This window comes from Pan paniscus, chromosome 20 (assembly GCF_029289425.2).
Source record: "Pan paniscus chromosome 20, NHGRI_mPanPan1-v2.0_pri, whole genome shotgun sequence".
Classification (NCBI taxonomy): domain Eukaryota; kingdom Metazoa; phylum Chordata; class Mammalia; order Primates; family Hominidae; genus Pan; species Pan paniscus.
Genome location: NC_073269.2, coordinates 60,941,953 through 60,960,155, shown reverse-complemented (window position 1 = coordinate 60,960,155; position 18,203 = coordinate 60,941,953). Strand labels below are relative to the sequence as shown.

At 43.4% G+C, this 18,203-nt stretch overlaps 2 pseudogenes; both read right to left on the bottom strand.

The window, feature by feature from the left end:
• The window catches only part of LOC134729570 (putative killer cell immunoglobulin-like receptor like protein KIR3DP1), a 29,159-nt pseudogene that overhangs the window by 1,565 nt on the left and 9,391 nt on the right, over window positions 1-18,203 (bottom strand).
• Window positions 5,471-8,936, bottom strand: LOC134729573 (killer cell immunoglobulin-like receptor 2DL4; annotated as a pseudogene).

The following is an 18,203-nucleotide window of genomic DNA, read 5'->3' as shown; positions in this document are numbered from 1 at the left end:
CAGCCTGGGCGACAGAGCGAGACTCCGTCTCAAAAAAAAAAAAAAAAAAAAAAAAAGAAGATACCCAGGCTCAAGTGTTCTTTTATAGCAACAAAAATAGGTGAAGACAGCAACATCCTGAGATCAGGAGGAACGTCTCAGAACAGCCTGGGCTGTCTTCCTGTTCTTCCTGGAGGAGGACGTCATGCAGTGCTTTAGCTGAGTGCTTCCTGTGGCTCCAGGGTACAAAACCCAGGCTGGGCTGCTTTCTGGCTTCCCCCAGCTACAGTGCACATGAAGTGACTCCATGTGTCCTGAGCAGTTTTTCTGAGCCTTGGGAGACTGGCTCACCCTGAAAGGAAGGTTTCTGTTGTCACTCTCTGCTTATCTATAAGTAATGAACCTGCCTATGTAATGTATTCCCTGTGTGTTCTGTCTCCCTGGAGTGACGGTGAGTGATAGAAATTGGCACAGCCCCAGGTGCAGTATGGGAGGTGTTTAGAGTCTTCTCTGGGAAGACTGGACGGGGATTGATACACAGTGAATGTGCTTTACAGTTTCTATATCCACAACCCTCTTGACTCAAACAAATTACATTCTCCAAGAAAAGGAAAAAACAGTGACATTGAAATCAACATAAGTGAGGTTGAGCTGTCTTATATCAAACAGCCAGGAAATAATGATGAAGCTCGTGGGCAACATGCTACTTTTGTCATCTTGGGAGTCAGATATTAGGCTGCTGTTCCACCCGAGAGTCCGGGGGAAAGACCACCCCCTCCATCATCTGTTGCTTCAATACAGCCTGTCTTTCTGTGAATTACTCCAAAAGGTGACCAGGAGAAAGTGCTGGCACTGGTCTCTGAGTCTACGATCTGAACTCCAAAGAATATTAGTTTTTACCTCCCCATGATCTATCTGTATCACTTAATGTGATTGGAAGTAGGGGTGAGGTGGGGGATTTGGGTGAAGGGGCAAGTTTTGTGCCATGAACAGATCACGTTCTCTATTCCAGGACCTGTGCTGGTGGGTTTCACATTTTCCATATGATCTCATGCTCACAGAAAGCCAAATAAGGAAGATGTTTTCACCTGATTTTCTTACGGATAAGATAAAGGATCAAAGAAGTCATTATAGAGAAATAGAAACATGATTGGAATTGTGTGCCTTTGTCATTCGTGCATGTTATATTATATTTATGTACTTTTTATTTTTATTTTTTGCGATGGAGTCTCACTCTGTCACCTAGGGTGCAGTGCAATGACGCGATCTTGGCTCACTGTAACCTCTCCCTCCCTGGTTGAAGCCATTCTCCTGCTTCAACTTCCCGAATAGCTGGTATTACAGGCACACGCCACCACGCCCAGCTAGTTTTTGTATATTTAGTAGAGATGGGGTTTCACCATGTTGTCCAGGCTGATCTCGAACTCCTGATCTCACTTGATCCAGCCTCCTCAGCCTCCCAAAATGTTGGGTTACAGGTGTGAGCCACCGTTCAGAACCTTGTGTGTTATATTATAATAGGTCTCTTCCTTTGCACCACCCCTCATGTATCTATCACTCCTCTGCCAAGTATTGATTTACATGTAGGAAAAATAAATCTCAGAAAGAAATCAATGAAGTGAAGATTAAACAATTAGGGAAAATCAAACCAGGCAAGCCCTCCCTGCAAATTACTCTACCTCACAAACACATCTTGTGTCCATCTTTCATTCATTTAGTGTCTAAATCAGCACCACATTTCACCAGGGGGGCGGGAATTGCCTTTTCCACGGTCTCCTAGATTCCAGTTATGCACCTGGGCCTCCCTTATTTTCATGTCAGTCACTATTAATCATGTAGGGATTCCCAGTTAGCCCCGAGGTAAGTCCAAGGGCTGTGAGTATAAAACACACACCCCTTGTTCCTCCTTAGTTTCCTGTGTACCCAGTGTGCTCTCTGTCTCTCTACAGTCGTCTTGTCATTCTCCCCATGTCATTCCCAGCATTTCAGGCAGAGCCTCTTCCTTCCACATAACATTGTTTTCACCTTTGTGCCTTCACGGCTGACAGCTGTGTGGAAAATCCTTCCGCCAATCTTCCAGGGGTTGATCTATTTTTTTCGTTAAGGTCACAAGTATTATTTGATCAGTGAGAACTTCTCTGTCACCCGAAATTATACACTCAGCATTATCTATTATTTCTTTTAAAATACGGCTCGGCGCCTTGGCTCACGCCTCTAATCTCAGCACTTTGGGAGGCTGAGACGGGCGGATCCCTTAAGGTTGGGAGTTTGAGATAGCCTGGGCAACATGGTAAAACCTTGTCTGTACTAAAAAAAAATACCAAAAAAATTAGCCAGGCGTGGTGGGACATGGGTGTAATCCCAGCCTCTCGGGAAGCTGAGTGTAGAGAATCGCTTTAACCTGGGAGGTGGAGGTTGCAGTGAGCCGAGATCCCGCCACTGCACTCCAGCCTGGGGCACAGAGGGAGACACTGTCTCATAAAAACAACCAATCAATCAATCATTCTCACGCACAGATGCTTCCCAATGGATCATTCATTTATTGGTCCACTGGTGCATTCATTTTCTGCCCTTTGCAATATCAGTGTCCAAGAGCAGAGGCCAAATGCACCCTGTTTACCATTTGTGGAAAGGAGAAGAATGCCGCCCCACCCCAAAATGTTCCTGTCCTAGTCGCCATATCTTGTGAATATGTTATTTTACATGGAAAAAAGGAATGCAGATTGCAGATGGAATTACGGTTGCTAATCAGCTAACCTTAAAAGGAGGGTATCCTAGATGATTTTAGGGAAATTATGATGGATTATCTTGGTGTTTCCAACAGAATGCCAAAGTCCTTAAAAGATGAGGAAGAAGGCAGAGCAGCATTCAGAGAAAGAGGTGTGGACAAGGAAGAAGGGTCTGAGTGATGCCATGTGAGATGTGACCAGCCTCTGTGGACTTTCAGGGAGGAAGACGGGGACCAGGAGCCGAGGAATGTGGGAGCCTCTAGGAGCTGGGAAAAGTGAGGAAGCAGATTCTTGCCTGGAGCCTTCAGAGGGAAGGCAGCCTTGCTGTCACCTTGATTTTAGCCCAGTGAGATGATGCATTTCATACTTCTGAGCTACAGCACCATGAGATATTTTTTAAAAATGTGGTTTCCATCACGAAGCTTGTGGAAATTTGTTATGGCAAGATAGGAAAAGGTTCCACACTGCACAGTCTGAGCATGGGGCGGTGGCTGAACGAGTGAGTGGAAGTGTCATGTGCATGGATGAACTATGTTCTCTCTTACCGCAAAGCTCTTGTTCCACTAAGTCAACCAGGGTTGGATCATGACAGACAGGAGCTCATTCCTTGGCAAGTAGAACTTCTCTACAAACACACCACCCTCAAAAATGTTCCCCTTCCTTCCCCTTCTCAAGCCCCCAGGCATTTGTCCTCCCAGTTAGGAATGCAGGCAGAACAAACACCGCATTTTTCCTGAGAAGAACGTCTGATTTGCACTCATCCTTCTACCCTGAGGTCTCAGCAGCAGAAAATTAGAGATTAAGAGATTTCACTGAGCCCTGTGCTGGGCCCAGATCCCTTTCGCTGTTGGAGTGTCTGGGGTTCAGAGACAATGGAAGACAGGCCCACAATCACAGAGCTGGCAGGTGCTGAGCCAACGCTTGAATCCAAGGCCTCTACCTCCCCAGGTTTCCAAAAGCAGAGATAAGAGGGGTCCTTCACTTACCAGTTTTGAAGCTTGGTTCAGTGGGTGAAGGCCAACTACTAGAAGGGTTTCCTAGAACATGGGACAGGAGAGAGGTGTGGCAATGAGGATGCCTGTCTTCTACTCAATGGAAATCTTTGAGGTTGGTTCATGGCCAACATTCTATTATCTAATGTTGGGCCCTGGGAGTCCTGGCATCCCCTTCTCCATAATCATTGTAGGTGACGCCAACTGTCTTGAGACTTCAAGGTATAAGGAGAAAACAGGAGCATCACACTACCTGACTTAAAAATATGTTACAGAGCTGTAGTAAGCAAAACAACATGACATTGGCATAAAGAAAAGCACATAAAACAATGGAGCAGAATGAAGAACACAGATGTAATCCACCCATTTACATCCAATGGACTTTGACAAAGGTTCGAAGAATCTACAATCTGGAAAGGACAGTCATTTCAATAAATGGTGCAGGGAAAACTGGATATCTACATGCAGAGGGATGAAACTGCACCTCTACCTCTCACCATACACAAAAATCAAATGAAAATGGATTAATGACTTAAGACCTGAATCCATTAAACGTCTAAAAGGAAACACTGGAGAAATGCTCCAGGACATTTGTCTGAGGGAAGACATTTTATTTTATTTAAAACCTCAAAAACACAAGTAATCACAACAACAACAATAAAATAGACCATTGGGATTATATCAAATTAAGCAGCTTCTGCACCGCAAAGGAAGCAACCAACAAAGTGAAGAAGAGACAACCCACAGAATGGGAGCAAATATTTGCAAACTATGCATCTGAGAGGGGATTAATAACTAGAATATAAAAGAAGCTCAAACACCTCAATAAAACTAATAATTTAATTACAAAATTAGTAAAAGACCTGAACAGACATTTCTCAATGAACAAAACATACAAATGAACATATATACCTTGCATATATGAAAAAGTGCTCAGTATCACTAATCATCAGAGAAATGCAAATGAAGTCACAATGAGCTATCATCTCACCCCATTACAATGGGTTTTATCTCAGAGACAGACAAAACAAATGTTGGCAAGGTGGTGGAGAAAGGAGAACTCTGATACACTGTTGATAGGAATGTAAATTAATACAGCCATTACAAAGGAGAAGAATACGGAAGTTCCTCAAAAACTAAAAAGAGGTTAGGCACTGTGGCTCACGCTTGTAATCCCAGCACGTTGGGAGGCTGAAGTGGGCAGATCACTGGAGGTCAAGAGTTCGAGACCAGCCTGGCTAACATGGTGAAACTCCATCTGTACTAAAAATACAAAAATCAGCCAGGCGTGGTGGCAGGCACCAGTAATCCCAACTACTTGGGAGGCTGAGGCTGGAGAATCGCTTGAATCCTGGAGGTAGAGGTTGCAGTGAGCCCAGATGGTGCCATTGCACTCCAGCTTGGGCAACAAGAGTGAAACGCTATGTCAAAAAAACAAAAAGCATAAAACAAAACCTAAAAAGAGAACATCCAGAGGATCTAGCAATTCCACTAGTGGGTGTAAACGCAAAGAAAAGGACTTCAGTGTATTGAAGTGACATCTGCACTCCCATGACTGTTCCAGCACTGTTCACAGTAGCCAAGATGTGGAGTCAACCCACCTGCCCATCAGTGGATGAATGGATAGAGAGAATGTAGTACATACACACAATGGAGACAACTCATCCATAGAAAGAGTAACGTCCTGTCATTTGCAGCCACATGGATGGACTGGAGGTCATTACAAGGATTGCCATTTCTTACTCACATGCAGGATGTAAAAGGTGGACCTCATGAAGGTAGAGAGTAGAATGGTGGATACCAGAGGTTAGGAAGGAAGGGGTGGAGGGTAACAAAAGAAGAATATAAAAGTATTTATTTGTTTATTTAGAGACAGAGTCTCTCTGTGTCACCAGGCTGCAGTGCAGTGGCATGATCTCAGCTCACTGCAACCTCCTCCTCCTGGGTTTAAGCCGCTCTCCCGCCTCAGCCTCCCAAGTCGCTGGGATTATAGGCGCCCAGCACCATGTCTGGCTAATTTTATTTTTTCGTCTTTTTAGTAAAGATTGGTTCCCCCATGTTGGCCAGGCTGGTCTCCAGCACCTGATTTTAAATGATCCACCTGCCTTGGCATCTCAAAATGCTGAGATTACAGGCGTGAGCCACTGCACACAGCATATAAAGGTATTTATGATCCCTAGATTTTACACTTAAAATGGTAAAGTTGGTAAATTATATAGGTATATTTAACCTCAATCAGCATTTTTTCAAAGGAAAAGAAAAAGTGTAGGGGTTGCTGGTGATGACATCTCTGTGTAGGTGAGAGGCCAGGGTGGGCTTCTGGGATATGGGTAAGGTTGAGGGGCTGAGGGAACCTCTGATCTCCCCAAACTGAGCCCAGTCTCCCCTTCTCTGGGTCTCTCCTGACCACTTTCTCCATCTGCCTGGGTACCCGGAGCCCTGACTGCAAGCTTCCAGGCAGGCCATGCAGGAGGGTTTGGAGGTGCCCTGTCTGCCATCCTGTGCCCTGATCCCTCCCTCACACCATGCTGCATCTTCTCTCTGCATCTGTCCATGCTTCTCTCCATCATCAGCAGGAAGCTCCTCAGCTAAGGCTCTAGGATCATAGGACATGGGACAGGCATGGGCTTTCCTCACCTGTGACAGAAACAAGCAGTGGGTCACTTGAGTTTGACCACTCGTAGGGAGATTCATGGAAAGAGCCGAAGCATCTGTAGGTCTCTCCGTGGGTGGCAGGACCCAGAGGGAAGTCGGCCTGGAATGTTCCATTGACGCTGGGCACTGCAGGGAGCCTAAGTTCATGGGCCTCCCCCTCCCTGGATAGATGGTAGATGTCAAAGGAGCTCCGGGAGCTGCAGGACAAGGTCACATTCTCTCCTGTGCGAACTGTGGGGCCCCGCCGGGCTGTGAGTGAAGGTTTCTCATATAGACCTGGAAGGAGAAGAGGCAGTTTCCTCAGGGAGGTTCTTCCTTGTCACAGCTCCTGTCACACCTGAGCTGAGAACTCACCCCCCTGCTCTATGGCCTAGTGCTCTCTCTCTCTCTCTCTCACCCTCCACCCCCAACTCTTCCTGTCGATCCCTCCCTATGTGGTTCCAGCCTGGTGGTGGCATCAGCAGTGCACCCTTGCTGATCTCAGGGTAGCTAACCTTCTTGTTTGGTTTTTTAACTTGTCCTTCACCTGGGTTCCTGTGTTGGTTTCCTGTTGTTGCTGGAGAAAATTATCACAAACATGGCGGCAGGAGAGAACACACTGACCCCTTCCACTTCTGGAGACGGAAATCAGACCCTGTTCTTCCTGGGCTACAATCAAGGCATCTGCAGGGCTGCATTCCCTCTGGAGACTCGGGAGAATCAGTTCCATTGATTTCTCCAGCCCCTTCATGGCTCGTGGTCTTCCTCCACCTTCAAAGCCCACAGTGGCTGGTGGAGTATCCCACGACGCTGCTCTAATCCCCATTCTCCTCTTCCTTCTCCACTCATATGGACCCTTGTGATTACACTGAGCCCAGTGGGAGAGTCCAGGCCGTCTCCCCATCTCAAGGTCAACTCATCAACAACCTGAGCTCCATCTTCCCCTTCAATCCCCTGCCCTATAACATAAATAGTCACAGGCTCCAAGGATTACAATGTGGCCATCGATGGGGACAGTTATTCTTCCCAACACAGCACCCGTTCCCCTGTATTCAATCCCCCTTTACCCCAAATACAGTTGGGGCCTGGATGATCGGACTCTGGTGGACACCCCCACCAGAAGCTCTGGGACTCAGGAGGTGGGACAAGGAGAAGCCCAGACAGGAGCCCTCTGACCTGTGACCATGATCACCAGGGGGTTGCTGGGTGCCGACCACTCAGTGGGGGAGTGCGGGTGAAAACCTCGACATCTGTAGGTCCCTGCGTGTGCTGGGGTCACAGGGCTAATGAGGAAACTGTTCCAGAATATTCTGTTGTAGAGCTCAGGGACAGGGACCCCATCTTTCTTGTACAGCGTGAAGATGTTAAACCCACGACGATAGTGACACCGAAGAGTCACGTGTCCTCCTTGAGGCACCACAGCGCTGGGCCAGGCAGAGCAGAAGGGCTTGTCCTGACCACCTTGGGGAGAAGGAGATGCCGCCTTAGAGAGGAGGATGTGGAGCCGCCCCTCCCTCCCTGTGCTCAGAAGATTCTCCCCATTTCCACTTTCTAAGGCTCCTACCACACCTGGGTCGTGGGTGCCAAGGGCTACAGGAAGGACCCATCCTGCATAGACATGGTGTCTCCCTACAACAAAAGTGTCAGCTGAGAACTTTGAGCAGGCGCTGAGTAAGGGACTCTTACTAGATTTTAATACTGCAAGATTAGTTACACCAAACAACACAAAGTAGACACGGGGTGGAGGGTATGATCTTTGTGAATGGGATATCAGCTAATGCCTGAACCACAATAAACAATTGAGCTCCTTCAGAGGATTTGGAATGGCAGGGTCGTGGCTGTGGTTCCCCCACCTCTTCTGGCAGAATGATAGCAGCCACACTGCAGCCCCTACCGTCATGGAAACGCTGGAGGGTGTGAGTTACCCTCTTCTCCTCAGAGGACCTGCTGTTCCTAACGCTGCTACCCTTCCCTCCTCTGTCGGTGACACCACATCCCCCAACACACCCCAGCTTTGAGCACCTCAGTATCCCGCCTGGGCCACACAGAGCTCAACTCAGCCATGGGGAAGAAAGGCCGGGGAGGGCTAAGACAAAACAGAGGGCTGAGCATACCAGGATCTCCTCTTACTAGTTCATGAGAGACTCCCAGGATCTCCTCTTACTACTTCATGAGAGACTCCCCCCAGGCCTTCCCATGGTCAGCCCATCAGCCCACCCTCTGTGCTGCCTCCCTCCCATTTCCGGAAAATTCACTTGTATTGGGGTGAAGATGGCAACCCATCATTTGGGGAAGGACTCACCCACGTGTGCCCACACGCTCTGGTCCAAGAAGAACCCTGCAAAGAAAGATCATGATGAACTATTCATCTCGGCACCAACCTACCCTTTCCTCCTGAGCCACTGGGCGCCACGCTGGACTGAAAATTAACTCATCCTCTCCACTCACTTGCTTCAGAACATGGCTCTCTGCTGGGGAGACACCCAATCTGCAGGCCCATAGTGTAACCCTGGTGCTCCTTCCCTTCCAGAACTCACCAAGACATGCCAGGATGACGACCGTGGGTGACATGGACATGGTGCAGCTTCTGCTGCCAGGACGCAGTGACTCCGCTCGACTGACTGGTGCAGAGGATGTGGTGAGGGGCCTGGATCGTGCAGTTGACACATTGACCACAACATGTGAAGGGGACATAGGTAGGCTTCTTCTACGTCATATGAGGTTCAAGTGGTGAGTTCAGTCAAGGGAGGAATGAGGGTTTCTGAAAACTGCAGACTAGACTTGTCACTTCACATCATGCACAACGGCCAGACTCAAAACACATTTCAGACTCACTTACCCCTGCACAGGATGATTGAATTCTGCACTCACATGAGGAACTTTTGATGTATTTTTTTTGTTTCTACCTGAGATTCAAACTCTCCTTGATATGTAATATGCAAAATACCTAATAGGTTTTATTAACACTATAGAGCAATTGTATTAAATAAATCATCATAATTTTCCATGGTTGTATTTTTCCTGTTAAGCCAGAAACAGATAAAATGATTTAAATCCCAGTAGAAAAGACTATATAGTTATTTCGCATCATAGAATTCCACCTTATTAGCAAAAACACAATAAGTCAATTGAGGGTCTGATCGTGTTATCTAGAATTTGTCTTATGACACAAGAGTCCAAATTCACAGTTCCCTGTCTCCCTTTTTGTCTCTCTGTAACGTGTGCTTTTTTTCTCCCTGTGTTGTTCGTGTGTCTTTCTTTCTCTCTCTCATTTGAGGAAAAAATATCAGACTGATAACATCCTCCAACTTGATACTGGAATATTGCAATAACTGAAGGTTGAAATCTACACATTTAATGTGCTGTCATTCTTACAAATGTCTCTTATTTACACCTACCTTTCTGGAGTTTGTAAGAACTTTTTCACTATGCATTTTAAATTTGTAAAACTCATAATTTTTAAAAAGGGATGGGTCTCACTGTTTGCCCAGGGTGGCCTTTACTCATTCTATAAGGCTGGCATCACCCTGATACCAAAGACAGAAAAGAACATTAAACAAAAGAAAACTACATGCCAATATTCCTGATGTGCAAAAATCCACAAAAAATACTAAGAACCGAATCCCGCAGCATATCAAAAAGTGAATCCACCATGATCAAGTCGACTTTATTCTTAGGGTGCAATGTTGGTTGAACATACACAAATCAATACATGTGATTCATCACCTAAACAAAACTAAAAACAAAAACCACATGATCTTCTCAACACACATGTAGAACATGCTTTTTACTAAGCATTTCTTCATGTTAAAAGCCCTCAACAAGCTAAGCATTGAATAAACATAACTCGATATAATAAGAGCCACCTATGACAAACCCACAACCAACATCATACTGAATGAGTAAAAGCTGGAAGAAGTTCCCTTCATAAGTGAAACAAGACAAGAATGCCCACTCTCACCATCCTATTCAACATAGTACTTGAAGTCCTAGACAGAGCAATCAGGAAAGAGAAAGAATTATAAGGCATCCAAGTAAGAAGAGAGTAGCAGAGAGAGGTAGTCAAATTACCTCTGTTTGAAGATGAGATAATTTCTATACCTAGAAACCCCATAGTCTCTGCCCAAAGGCTCCTACATCTGAGAAACAAACTTCAGCACAGTTTAAGGGCAGAAAGTCAATGTACAGGCTGGGCGTGGTGTCTCAGCCTGAAATCTAGCACTTTGGGAGGGCGAAGCGGGTGGATCACCTGAGGTCTGGAGTTCGAGACCAGCCTGGCCAACATGGCAAAACCCTGTCTCTACTAGAAACACAAATATAGCCGGACGGGGTGGTACGCAACTGTAGTCCCAGCTGCTTGGGAGGCTGAGTCAGGAGAACCGCTTGAACCTGGGAGGCAGAGGTTGCAGTGAGCGGAGATCACGCCATTGCACCACAGCTTGGGCAACAACAGCAAAACTGCGTCTCAAAAAAAAAACCAAAACAAATTTAATTAATGAGGAAAAGGGTATTTGTGGTGTCCATCATGATGTTTTCATATAGGTACACATTGTGGAATGGATGAAACAACCTCTTTATCATATTTATTTTTTCACATACTTGTATGTTTTGTGTGTGTGGTGAGAACACTTAAAATCTAATCTCTTAGTAATGTTCAATACACCATATGTTGCTATTAACTGGAGTCACCAAGACATACAATAGATCTCTTGAACCGATTTCTTCTAACTGAAATTTTGCATCCTTTGACCAACATCTTTTCAATCCCTCTCCTTCCCAGGTTCTTTCGACGACCATTTTACTGTTCCTCTAGGTTCCACTTCTTACACTCCACACGTGAGATCATGTGGCATTTGTCTTTCTGTGCCTGGATTGTTTCCCTTAACATAATGTTCTCTAAGTTTTTTCACATTGTCACAAATGACAGGACTTCCTTCTTTGTTGTAAAGGTTGTATAATACTTCGTTACGTTCCTATTGTATACCACGTTTTCTTTGTCCATGTACCCATAGATGGGCAGTAAGGGTGATTCCACATCTTGGCTGTTATGAATAATGCGACTGTAAACATAGGAATGCAGATATCTCTTCAACATACTGATTCCACTTCCTTTGGATATATGTGCAGTAGTTGGATTGCAGACACATATGGGAATTCTATGTTTAATTTTTTCAGGAACTTCCAGACTGTTTTCCATAATGGTTGTACTAATTTACATTCCCATCAACTGCATACAAATGTTCCCTTTTCTCCACATCCTCATTAACCCTTGTTATTTTTTATGTTTTTGATAATGTTTTTTTTTTTTTTTTGAGACTCAGTCTTGCTCTGTCACCCAGGCTGGAGTGCAGTGGCACAATCTCGGTGTCCTGCAACCTCTGCCTCCTGGGTTCAAGCGATTCCCCTGCCTCAGTCTCCAGAGTAGCTGGGACTACAAGTGCACGCCACCAAACTCTGCTAATTTTTGTATTTTTAGTAGGGATGGGGTTTCACCATATTGGCCAGGCTGGTTTCGAACTGCTGACCTCAGGTAATCTCCCTGGCTCGGCCTCCCAAAGTGCCTGAATTACAGGCATGAGCCACCATGCCCAGACTGTTAATGGTCATTCTAAGAGGTGTGAGGTGATATCTCATTCTAGTTTTAATTTTTATTTAGCTGATGTTTAGTAATGCTAATCATTTTTTCATATACCTTTTGGTGATTTGTCTTATTCTTAGAAATGTCTATTCAGATACTTTGCCCATTTTTTTAAGTTGGGTTATTTGATTTCTTACCATTGAGTTGTTTGAGTTTCTTATATATTTTGGATATTAATTCCTTATTAGATGTATGGGTGCAAATATATTCTCCCATTCCATAGGTTGTCTTTCCACTTGTTGAGTTTTTTTTTTCTTTGCAGAAACTTTCAATTTGATATAATGTCATTTGTCTACTTTTGCTTTTGTTGCCTGGGCCTTTGGGTTAATATCCAAAATGGTTTTGCCCAAGCCAGTGGAGTTTTCCCTTGATTTCTTTTAGTAGTTTTTTTTTTTTTTTAAGATGGAGTCTCACTCTGTTGCCCAGGCTGGAGTGCAGTGGTGCGATCTCGGCTCACTGCAACCTCTACCTCCTGGGTTCAAGTGATTCTCCTGTCTCAACCTCCCGAGTAGCTGAGATTACAGGCACCCACAACCACACCCAGCTGTTTTTGTATTTTTAGTAGACGCGGGATTTCACCATGTTGGCCATGCTGGTCTTGGAATCCTGACCTTAGGTGATCCTCCCACCTTGGCCTCCCTAATTGCTGGGATTATAGTCTTTCATCTTACATTTAAGTCATTAATCTATCTTGAGTTGACTTTGTATGTTTTGTGAGACAAATGTCCACTTCCATTCTTCTGCATGTGGACATGCAGTCTCCCAATCCCATTTATTAAAGAGACTGTTCCTTCTCCATTGTGTGTTCTTGACACATCCCAAAAATTGTTTGACCCTAAATGCATGCATTTTTTTCCTGGGCTACAAATCACTTCCATTGGTCTATGTGTCTGTTTTTATGCAAGTACTGTGTTGTTTTAATTACTGTAACTTTGTAATGTAGTTTGTGTTTAGGTAATGTGATGCTTCCAACTTTGTTCCTTTCCCTCTAGATGGCTTTGGTTATTTGAGATCTTTTGTGGTTCCACATGAATTTTAGGACTGTTTTTTCTATTTCTGTAAAAAAAAGTCATTGGATTTTTGATAATGGTTGCATTGAATCACTTTGGATAGAATGGACATTTTAACAACATTAATCCTTCTGATCCGTGAACATGGAATATCTTTCGATTTATTTGTTTTTTTCTTGAGTTTTTTCATCAGTGTTTTATAGCTTTTGTGTACAGATCTTTCTACTCCTTGGGTGAATTTATTCCTGCATGTTTTGTTTTCTGTAGTTATTGTAAATGGGCTTATTTTCTTGTGAACTTTTTTGGATAGTTTGTTGTTAATGTATAGAAACTTTGTTGTTGTTGTTGTTGTTTTGATGATCCCCATCCTAAGGGGTATGAAATGGCATCTGGTGTAGTTTTAGTTAGTATTTCCCTAATGATTCGTGATGCTGAATATCTTTTCATGTGTATGTTCTTTGGAGAAATGTCTGTTTAAGTACTTTGCCCATTTTTGAATTGAGTTTATTGTGACTGAGTTTTAGGAGTTGTCTGTATATTCTGGATGTTAATCCCTTACAGGTGGTATGGTTTGAAAACATTTTCTCCCATTCTGTGGGTTGTCTTTTTACTTTGATAATATCGTCTTAAAAGTTCTTTTTCCTTGGCATGTGAAGTAACCGATGTTGTCTTTTGAGTCACAATATTTCAAAATTTTCATAAAGTCTAATTTGTTTATTTTTTCTTAGTAGCCTGTGCCGTTGTTGTCACATCTAAAGAATCACTGCCAAATCCGATGTTGTGAAGCTTTCCTTTGTGTTTTCTTCTAAGAGTTTAATTACATTTTATTTGTCAATATTTAGGACTGACAAAAGTTTTTTAACATTCCTGGCACCATCTCAGTTATTGATCTACTCCCAAGATGGATCATTTCAATTAAAACATGTAAAACATGACCTCACCTGAATGTGTTTGAACTTGCTCTTCTCCCTTTCAAATCGACTCCCTCACTTACATAGTTTGTGTTCAAATGTCAACAAATAAAACATGAAAAGAAATCAATCTTTTCATAGACCCTTTATCTAAAATAGAATAGTAGGTGCCATGACATTTCATCCTCTCATCTTGAATTATTTACTTTTCTACATGAACCAATCCATTCTTCTTTGTGCATGTGTGTGTGTGTGTGTGTAGTTTATCTGTCTACATATAATGTAAACACCAAAAAATAACAGACATTTAGTAATTTTCAAATGAGACTTCAGGAATTAACAATGGCTTGCCATTTTTAGTGTGTTATTATTATTATATTTAGATGAACAGAATTGCCTCAGGAACATGGCCAGGGGCTCATAGTCCAGGAGAACTGTGGCCTGATTCAGGTACATTTTACCTGCAGTAACAGCAATTGCAGGTCACTGGAGTCCATCACAATTGGCTGGAGACAAATGTAAGACAAGAATATTTGCAGTTTCCCCAGACTGACACAGTTGCAGGTTCCCCGAAGTAATGAGTCCTGAGACACCTCCAACAAGAGCTAGAAAAGGTATCACTTCAAGAGGAGTTGCAGCCTACCCATTTTAGACAAATGGAGCAAAATTACAGTATCACATCTCTTCCTTTCTCCTTCATAGAATCTGGATGAACAGAACAGAAAGAGTTAATGGAATATAAGATTCCAATTCTCTGGCATGAGAAAATAGACAAGGAAAGGAAGATTCATCTCCATCATATCTCAGACATGCTTGGACACAGGGTCCAAGCACAAAAGAGAAGCACGTACTTCTTCCCATCCATGCGGGGATCCAGGGTCTTCTCCCTCCTCTCAGGCCAGAACTGAGTCTCCACTCCCCACTTTAGTTCCCAGAGATGAAGCCCAGTTCTCCTCTGTCTCAAGCTTTGAAGGCCAGCTTTAGTGTGTTCACCATAGATGAATGAAGGTGAAGTCAGAGGTTTGGGAAATGGTCAAGAATGAGGTGAGAAGAGAGCTGTGGAGGCATGGCCCCGGGGAGCTTGGTGCCCCCCATAACCAGAGCCTGTCTGGTCCAGGAGAGTTCCCAACCCTGTGAGCACCAACTCCGGATATTCTGGGCAGTGACCCGAGGGACAGCCTCTTATGAATACAGGCTGTTTTCCTCCAGTGTCTGCTGTGAAACCAGGATGTACAACATGACCACGTTCAACCCAACAATGGACTTAGGATTTTGCTGTACGCCAAAACTCAGTGTCCAACTTCCACTCTGTTTAGCTGGAAAAAGAAGGAGTTTGTTCCCCTACATCTCACTCCTGTGTTCCTCTTTCAGTCTCAAAGCTCAGATGAAAACAACGAGTGTCACTTATTGTCAATCCTCTTCCCTGCCTTTTCCACACTCATCAGTATTACGGTTTACATTGAGACTAAAGATGGCCAATCACCACTTTTCTTCGGAAAAATCAACCTGATGTTGTACCTACTTTTTTAGAGGTGGAATCAACCTACCCTAAGATGCCAACTACATTTTACTGAATGGACTTTTGTGGATCCCCTCGATGTATATAGTGGCACCTTGAGGTATCATCCCTGTCTTTAGCAAATGAATATTATCCCAAGGACAATATTTCGTCACAATTATTCGGGATGGACGAGTGGATATTGTGGTAGCAAGAACATCACTAAAAGTCACAGCTGATACAAAACACTTGAAACCCATCTGGCCAATCTCCCACAGACAGAATGTCGCCCCATTCACTCCAGCCAGCTTCAGTCATGTTTCTTCCATTTCCACCTGTGGCCCCTCATGGCTCCACCAGGTCTTAGCCAGCATTGCCAAAAGAGCCAGGAAGACCAGACCAGCCACAACAATCCTGATGGAACTCTCCACAGTATAGTTCTGGAGAACAGGGGCTGGAGGGTGGGGGTAAGATCAGAGACCTTTCCATGTGGGCCAGGCCCCTCTCTCCCCAGAAGCTCTGAAATGGAGCTATTTCCCCATCTCACCTTCATAAATTTCTTCCTGTCCAGAACCCCTCTTCTCCCTATATCATCATGAGCACCTTCAGAAGTCTTTTGCCACAAAAAGAAATTTCTTTTGAAGATATACATTTTTCTGTACATTTCAAAAATGTTCCCAAACTAATTCTCCAAAGCAATAAATGTTTGTGTGTATTGCTGTGTAGGTTATGCATACAAGGAAAGGAAGCATAGTGAGTCTGATTTGGCAGAGGAAACATATGTGGAAATTATATCATTTACTCTCTTTACAAAATTAAGTACAAAATTGAAAACACTGGTAAGAAAGAATGAGCTATAGAGAAAGAAAACATCTGAGATGCTTGTTTCCAAGATGGCTGACTAAATGCTTTTCTGGCATGTCTCATCCACTTAGAAGAACGAGCAGAATCCAGAACAAAAACCATATGATCATCTCAATAGACATAAAGAAAAGCATCTGAAAAAAAATTCAACATCCTTACCTGATGAAAACCCTCAAAAACTTAGGCATAGAAAGAACATACCTCAAAATAATAAAAGCCATAGATGACATATCTAGAGTCAACATCATACTGAACAGGAAAAGTTAAAAGCACTCCTCTGAGAACTGGCACAAGACAAGGACACGGACATCCACCACTTCCTATCAGTATAGTACTGGAAGCCTTGTCAGAGCTATCGGGCAACAGGAAGAAGTAAAAATCCAAATTAGAAAAGAGGAAGTAAAATTATTTTTATTTCTGATGCTATGATCTTAAATCTAGAAAATCCTAAAGACCCTGCCAAAAATTCTTATGATTGATAAATGAACTAAGTAAAGTTTCAGAATACAAAATCAATATGTAAAAGCCAGTAGCATTTCTCTACACCTATAATGATCTAGCTGAGAACCAAATCAAGAAGGCAATGCCGTTTACAATAGATACGCAAAATTAAAACACTCAGGAATACATTTAACCAAGGTGGTGAAAGATCTGTACCAGGAAAGGTGTAAGACACCAATGAAAGCAATTATAGATAATACAAAAAAAAAAAGAAAAAAAATCCCACACTCATGGATCATAAGAATTAATATTGTTAAAATGACCATACTGCCTAAAGCAATCTACAGATTCAGTGCAATTCTTATATGAAAATAGTAACACCAGTTTTCACAGAATTAGAAAAAGCAATCCTAAAATTCATACAGAACCAAAAAAGATCCTAATAGAGAAAGCAATTCTAGGTGAATGTAGAAACCTGGAGGCATCACGCTATCTGACTTCAAACTATGCTGTAAGGCTATAGTAACTTAAATAGCACAGTGCTGGTATAGACACAGAAACAGAGATCAATAGACCAGAATAGAGAGCCCAGAAATACAGCCTCATATCTACAGTGAATAATCATTGACTACGTTAACAAAACATACACTGGAGAAAGATTTCCTTTTCAATAAAAGGTGCTGGGAAAACTAAATAGCCATATGCAGAAGAATAAAACTGGACCTGTATCTGTCATTATACACATAAATTAACTTAAGGTAATTAGCAGCTTAAATGTAAATCCAGAACTATAAAATCACTGGTGGAAACCCAAAGAGAAACTCTTCTGGGCATTGGTCTGGGCAAAGAATTCATCACTAAGACCTCAAAAGCACAGGCAATAAAAATAAAACTAGACCAATGGGACTTAATAAACGAAAGAGCTTCTGCCAAGCAAAGGAAATAGTAGCAGGGTGAACAGACAACCCAAAGAATGAATGGAAATGTTTGCAAACTATGCACTCAACAGGGGACTAACATCCAGAATTTCTAGGCAACTCAAACAACTAAACATAACCCCTCAAATAATAGCTTTAAAAAGTGGGCAAAGGGATATACACACACATTTTTCAAAAGAAGACATACGAATGGCCAAACAGCATATGAACAAATGTCCAACATCACTAATCATCAGAGAAATGCAAATTGAAACCACAAAGAGATATCATCTTACAGTAGTCAGAATGGCTATTACTAAAAATGCTGGTGGGGAGTGGTGGCTCACGCCTGTAATCCCAGCACTTTGGGATGCTGAGGCGGGTGGATCATGAGGTCAGGAGTTTGAGACCAGCCTGACCAACATAGTGAAACCCCGTCTCTACTAAATATACAAAAGATTAGCTGGGCGTGGTGGAGTGGTTCTGTAATCCCAGCTACTCAGGAGGCTGAGGCAGGAGAATCATTTGAACCCGGGTGGTGGAGGTTGCAGCGCGTGGAGATGGCGCCACTGCACTCCAGGCTGGGTGAC